We start from the raw sequence: 7077 nt of genomic DNA, 5'->3' as shown, positions 1-7077 counted from the left end.
ACAGTGCTGAAGCTATCTCTCAGTGCCATGCCCATCTTGGCAAGCATTTATTTATCTCTTTCAGCTCATGTAAGACATCATGCCTATAGATTTCACTAGTTCCATTTTACAGATAAGCGATGTTAAGTAACTGGTTCAAGGTGATGTAGGTGACTTGTATCTTAGATGGCGCTCAAACTCAGGCTTTCTAACTTCAGATCCAATCAATGCCTTTTTTTTTTTTTTCCTTTGCACATATTTCCCTGGAAGTTTCCCTGGAGCAATATATTCACCCTGGAAACTCTGAGCTCACTCTCAGCACATCCATAACTCACCAAGCCACATGATAATTCTTCTCCTCCTCCTCCCCACCCTCTTCAGTGCTGCTTGCTCTGCTCTTTACAGAAGAGGTCCCCTTTTCCTCTCTCTTCCTTCCACAAGTCCATCTTCTACAGGTCTTTTTGCAGAGTTTGCTACTGCGAAGGCGAGTCCCAAGGTGGAAACGCTCACTGAAGGCTTCTTACTGGCTACTTCTCTTGATTGCCAGTGTAGTTGGGCCCTTCTCTCTGGATGGTGGAAAGAATTGTATGAACTCTGGCCAAGCCCCAAGCCTTAGTTTCCCTTCGTTTGTGGTCCTAAATAATTTTGCATACTGGATGGGGAAACAGATGAATATTTACCATCTTTATAGAAGAATGTGTACAAGATTGCATCATAGAGAGCCAAAGGAACCAGATGAAAAGAGTCAAAGGAAAGACAGAGGACAGAGATGTTTTGTGTCAGAACAAAGCTCTTTAGCTTTTAGGAAAGGATCCCAGGCAGTTCACATACTGAGAGCTTATGGTTTCCTCTCCCTCCCAAGCAAATGAGTTGTGGATTCGATCTTCAGTCTCAGCACATCCATAACAATGGATGCAAGGCATGATCCAGACTGGAACTATATGCTTCAAAGCTTAAATTTGGCATCTATTGCTAGGTCTTGCTTCTCTTTCCAGTCTGCAGTGTGAATGCCTCCAAATTACTACAACCTTTCTTCCTGCCTTCCTCCCCCAAGGAAAGGGATTCTCTAGCAAGTCAACAGACAATTATCTAAGTCAAAAAATTAACTTTGACTTGTTCGGGCTTTTCAACTGAGTAATAGCAATTATTCCCCTGCACTCAGATTTGCTTTGTTGCTGGGAAACCCACAAGAAGAAAGGGTGAACAGCACTCTGTTGCTCATTAGTTGGTGCTGAAACAGAGGCTAAATGAGCCTTCCCTGGAGCTCCACCTCCCGTCTCTCTGACCACTAAACCTCACTAGAAAGACATTCTCTCACCCTTCTGTGGAAAGACATTCTCTCCTGTCTGCAGTCTGCAGTCTGCTACTGCAGAAAATGGTGAGGGGCTTTGTAGCTGAAGCTAAAGCATAGCGACCCCCAGCTCTGAGTAGCTTCTTCCCCACTCCCACGTCCTGGTAATGTTTGATGTCTGAGAGCTATGTGGCTTGCCATGGCTTGAAACCTCTGACCCACATACCTCTGAGTGAACTCCTGGTGCTTTCTTCTCTTCTCCCGAGACACATCCCACAGGCTTGGTCCCCACGAGTACAAATACAGGTGTACACACGCTTCCCTTTATGGGGGCTGTACAGATGGTAGACTCGGAGGCAGCTTTCTTGCCTGACTTAGCTCTCTGGCACCACCTTCTGCAGCACTGAGGGTGTTCTCAGCATTTTCAGAATAAACTATGGGTCTCTAAGCCTCTGAGGGAAGCTGGATTTCCGACCCCTGTTCTTTCATCCTGAAGAAACTCTTCCATATATATCTACCACTCCAGACTTCACAGCTTCCCAAATCCCTAATGGGGCTTGTCAATGACCACAACCTGTACTCCTTCTATAGCATCCAGCCCGGAAGTCATTCTGTAAATACTCTGTAATAATGGAAAGTGTTCTTATTCTCCATCCTAGGAGGCTCTGCCTTCTCTTCAGCCCACTCATTTAAGGATGTCTTCCTCTATTAAAGCAAAAGTGGGGATATGGATGTTCCTTCTCTTGCTTCAAATACAGTCAAATCCACTCACCTGCTGGGAAAGCTGCAGGCAACCCAGGCAAGTGGACAGCAGGCTGGATTAACCTACCGTATGGCTTTGCTAGGGAAGAACAATGATCCTAATGGCCAGTACATGTGCAGAGTGCCACAAAACAGCTCCAGTGCTCAAGCCCCAGACAGACTTTCTGAAAACCTTCTTTGTCTAAGTTCATAGGTCCAGGCTATAAACTCTGGTGAGAGCCCCAGCCATGCCACTTAACACTCAATCACTGTGGCATCTCAGCAGCATGTCTCGGTTTCCAGACGGTGATGCTGGGCACTGATGAGAGTCAGAGCTGTTGGTTTCAGGTTTCTCAGCTGTGTTATCTAAGGACCGGCTGCTTGGGATTTGATCAGGGCTGGTTTGGGAGAGAGGCAGACGCCGTCTTTTCCCCAGAACAGACTACCCTTTGAGCTCTGCCGCCACCCGGACTGGGGATGGAAGAGAGAAAACAAAAATCCTCACTGTATGTGGTTCTCCGGAATTTAACTTGGCTCTGGAAAGGGGAAGTTGAAGAGCAACATTGCTCATCCACTCTCAACGCCCTCTGCAGGTGGCAAGCCCCGTGAACGCTGAGGCTTGTCAGGAGCGGGAAGGGGTTAGAGTGAGGACAAGGATTTCTGCCCCTCTTGGTGGTGGGGGAAGCTCCCACCTCCTTCTATGGTCAACACTAAGATGTTGAGGAGGGGAGTCTGATTTAAAGTCAGTTTACAAGAACCAGCCCCTTCACGAAGATGGCACCGAAGGCGAAGGAGGAAGCCCCTGCCCCTCCCAAAGCCAAAGCCAAAGCCAGGCCACGATAGGGGTGCCAAAAGGTGTCCATAGTCACAGAAAAAAGATCTGCACGTCACTTGCTTTTGATGGCCCAGGACACTGCGTCTCTGAATGCAGCCCAAATATCCAAATTGAAAGAGCACCCCCAGGAGAAGCGAGCTTGACCACTATGCCATCATCAAATTCTCCCTGACCCATCGACTGAGTCAGCCATGAAGAAAATAGAAGACAACAGCACATTTGTCTTCATTGCGGATGTCAAGGCCAACAAGCACCAGATCAAACAGGCTGGGAAGAAGCTCTATGACATTGTCATGGCCAAGGTCAACACCCTGATCAGGCCCAATAGAGAGAAGAAGGCGTATGTTCGATTTAACTGACTCCTGACTATGATGCTTTGGATGTTGCCAACAAAACTGGGATCATCTAAACTGAGTCCAGCTGGCTAAATCTAAATATAAATTTTTCACCATAAAAAAATAATAAAGTCAGTTTCCAAGAACCAACTGAAACAGAACATTCTCATTGGGCTAAGCTATGAAGAGAAGAGATAAACGCAGTCTAGTGATTTGGGACAAGGACAGCGCAACTAGTCACGTGTTGAGGTTTTTTGTTTTGTTTTCCCGGCCCTTCATACATTCACCACATTCACACTGTGTGTGTATGGTGGTAGTGGAGGGTGGTCAGGGTGGGTGTTGGGTATAAGGAGGCACTTTTGGAAAATGTGAAGTGCTGAGTCTTCCTAAACTTTTATATTCCCTAGAGCTTCTAAAAAAATTCTTCTGCCTTGACAAAGATTCTGCTCTTCAACCTGACATCATCTTACCCTCAAAAGTGGGCCGTCAGTGCTGGTCAGCGAGAGATCTGCATAGAAAAACCTTGCATTCCATCATCCTAGATCTTTTTAGGGGACATTTCATGCTCTCAGTTTTCCTTCAGATTGTTAGAAAGTGAACTCGGGGACTTTAAATCAGTCTCTGATTTATTTTTCTCACCTGGGTTCAGTCACTCTTTGCTATACATTTTCCCAACCCAGTGCTACCTTGGCTTACTACGTGGAAAATTTTGCTTTCAGCTACGTTTTCCATACTGTTCTCGGGGTGCCTGGCTGGCTCAGTGGGTAGAGCATGCAACTCTTGATGTCGGGATTGTGAGTTCAAGCTCCATGTTGGGTGTAGAGATACTTTAAAAAATAAATAAATAAAATAAAAAGATAGTAAGTTTCTCAAAAAAAAAATTCCACACTGTTCTCAAGGAAGATTACTACTGCTTTTTGAGACCTCTAGGAAAGAAATCCCACAACATTCTCATCATTATTTGTTGGCATGATGGAAAAGCATGAGATCACCTAGGGAGGATCATGTGGGTGACACAGTCCTGGGATAAGCAGAAGAGAGTCACACAAGGAGTGAGCAAACCCAGCAGACAGAGGAATCAGGACAGAGGTCTACAAAGCAGGGAGAACAGGTGAGGACAGGGTGGCACCCTGAGATGCCAGTGCTCAGGAGGTGAAGCTGGGAGGCCAGGTGTGACACACAAGGAGAGGGGGCAGGATGAATTCAAGAGGGTTATGGTCAGACTGAGTAGAGGCAAAATACAGAATCCCAAAGATGTTATAGAGGATTTGAGCAGAGAACATACAGAGAAAGAAGAGTTTTATAAGGTCGTTTTTTGGGGGAAGGAACTCATTGCTGACACAAAACAAGAAAGAGAACATAGCTTTTGGCACATAGAGAACATAACTATTTTCTGCAGAAGCTTATCAGGTGCTGGCCTGGTGTAGAGTGATACAAGAGCTGTAGGGCTGGAGTGGAGAATCACTCTAGTTTAAGTAAAAGAACTCCAGACAGACCAGTTTAATCTTATACCTGATTATGGAGCTTGGGGCCAAATGAAATCTTATAGAAATCTGCATGACAATACTATGGTACTACATTACTCAGATTTTAGATCCCTCTATTTAATGTTTCATTATCCCTTTCTAAACATCAAGGCAAAGAACAGTCAACAATAACAATATCAAGATTGTATGAATTTAAAATTAGCACTGATATGGTTAAATACTAAGATGCTTAGTGGGTAGGACAGTTGTAAGCCAAAAGGGGGGAAAAAGTCACAAAACCAACACAAGGCCCATCAGAAACACTGTGGTCCTGTTTGGAGTTTGTTGGGATGCAAAAACTGTAGACTAGCCATGTCAAAATGGAGTGCTGGGGGAAACTGGACAAAAAGGATCACTCTGTATGATTTCTTATAACCACATGTGAATCTGCAACTATCTAAGAAGATAGATTGACATAGGTATCAATAGATAGAGGTAAATGAGCTAACTTTTCAAGCATAGGATTTTATAATAAATATTTAACTAGAACAAATATCTATTTAGCACACCAACTTGACTCTATTATAATAACCTAAATTCCAATATTTAATTGGGCCTATTTCTCCACTTCATATTCTGTGCCATTGGTTGGTCTGTTCATGTGTCAATATAACACATTTAATTAAAAAAAAAAAAAAAAAGGCATGGCTGGCTCCGTTTTCAAAAAGAAGCCACGCAGTCCAAGAAGCAAAGAGGAAGAGATATCAAAAAGATCTGCAAACAAAAGCAGTAATCGCTGCCATTTGACGGGCAAACTCCCAGAAAGCTGCTATGGCAAAGGGCAGTGGGTTTCTTAGTAACAGCTTACTCCATACACTTATGTTCCACTTAAGATGTGAATATTATCATCTGGTAGTTCAGAAATAAATTACGTCATTTCCAAACTGAGAACTACCCCGTACAGGATAACATGGGTAGATTGTGATGCCACCTTAGACAACGAAGTAATCAAGAAAGTGCTCCAGAGGTCCAGGTTGTGTTCACACTTGCTTTTTGTAGGACTAACTAGAAACTAAGCTACCAGTCAGTCTAGGAGTGGACTACTTCACAGCTTAGAGCCATAAAGCAATGTAGAGGCTTAAACAAAACAAAACAAAACAAAACAAAAAACAAACCTTTTGGAGGCTGGTTCAGTTGGTAGAACATGTGACTTTTTTTTTTTTTTTTAAGATTTTATTGATTTATTTAAGAGAGAGAGAGAAAGCAAAAGCAGGAGGAGTGGCAGAGGGAGAAGCAGACACCCCGCTGAGCAGGGAGCCCAATGCGGGGCTCGATCCCAGGACCCTGGGATCATGACCTGAGCCGAAGGCAGACGCTTAACGACTGAGCCACCCAGGTGCCCCCCTCTATATCCTTTCTTAAGCAAATTGCTGTGCATCTGGGGCAAAATAATTGCATATGTCCCTGGACAGCCTCTGGAAAGTCAGGGGATCTTAGCTTAGTATATATAGCATCATTCTGATTCACCCAGGACAAAAGAAAGAACTCAGGTTTTCACATTTGTGTTAAAGGAAAATGATGATTGAACTGCCAGTAGGAGATGCTTTTTTTTTTTTTTTAAGCCTATGATAACAGATCACGTTTTTTTTTTTCACTAATAAATCCAACCAAAAATTCCCAGAGGTATCAGTCTTGGGCTTCAGAGGGACAAATAAAATGGATGGTTCTTCCTTTTGTTCCAACACTTAAGGAACTGACGTTTTATTACAGTTGCTGTTTTGATGCTAGGCATCAAACAAAAAGGTTATTAAATCATAAAATTTCAGAGTAAAACTTTAATACTTGTACAAAACTGCACAGACCATGGAACAAGTAAGTCAACCAAGTCATTAACAAAGTTATAAATGTGGTTTTTAGCAAGAAATTACAGGAAACTAGAATCTTTTCCCAATTACATTTTTATTGAAAAATAGTTGATTTAAAATATATACATTGTTTTTTTAAAAGCATGTTATTGGTAAAATAATGATCTTTCATATGAGGATCACTGAAGTTTCACTCACTCTTACCAAAGTGGCACCTTTATTTTCCTAGATGAACATTTTGCTTAAAAATAGGGTCTCTTAAAAAAAAGAAATGAAAAAAGAAAGAAAAAAAAAAGACTAGGGTCTCTAGTGCCCTCTGGTGAAGCTTCCTGAGACTGGGTATCCAAAAAAGTAATTCAGCTCATGACGGAAGAAAGTTAAATAACAGAATTACTACCTGTTCACATGTGACAAATTGTGATTTGCTGCCTTGGGCAACCTCAGAGGATGTCCTGATCTCAGGCAGAGTTCAACTACTGACACTCAGTCAATATTTTCTTCCGGAATTTTCTTCATCACTGCCTTCTTAAAAAAACAAAAACTGTCATTATATTATAAATGGGAG

The 7077-nt window shown here is 42.8% G+C and overlaps 1 pseudogene; it reads left to right on the top strand.

Moving 5' to 3' along the window:
* The first annotated feature begins 2785 nt into the window (after window positions 1–2785).
* LOC118025501 lies at window positions 2786–3255 on the top strand (annotated as a pseudogene).
* The last annotated feature ends 3822 nt before the right edge of the window (window positions 3256–7077 follow it).

The sequence above is a fragment of the Mirounga leonina genome, unplaced genomic scaffold (assembly GCF_011800145.1).
Source record: "Mirounga leonina isolate KUSES-001 unplaced genomic scaffold, KU_Mleo_1.0 Mir_201, whole genome shotgun sequence".
In the NCBI taxonomy this organism is placed as follows: domain Eukaryota; kingdom Metazoa; phylum Chordata; class Mammalia; order Carnivora; family Phocidae; genus Mirounga; species Mirounga leonina.
Note: the sequence above shows the minus strand (reverse complement) of the source record. Positions and strands in the feature narration are given on the sequence as shown.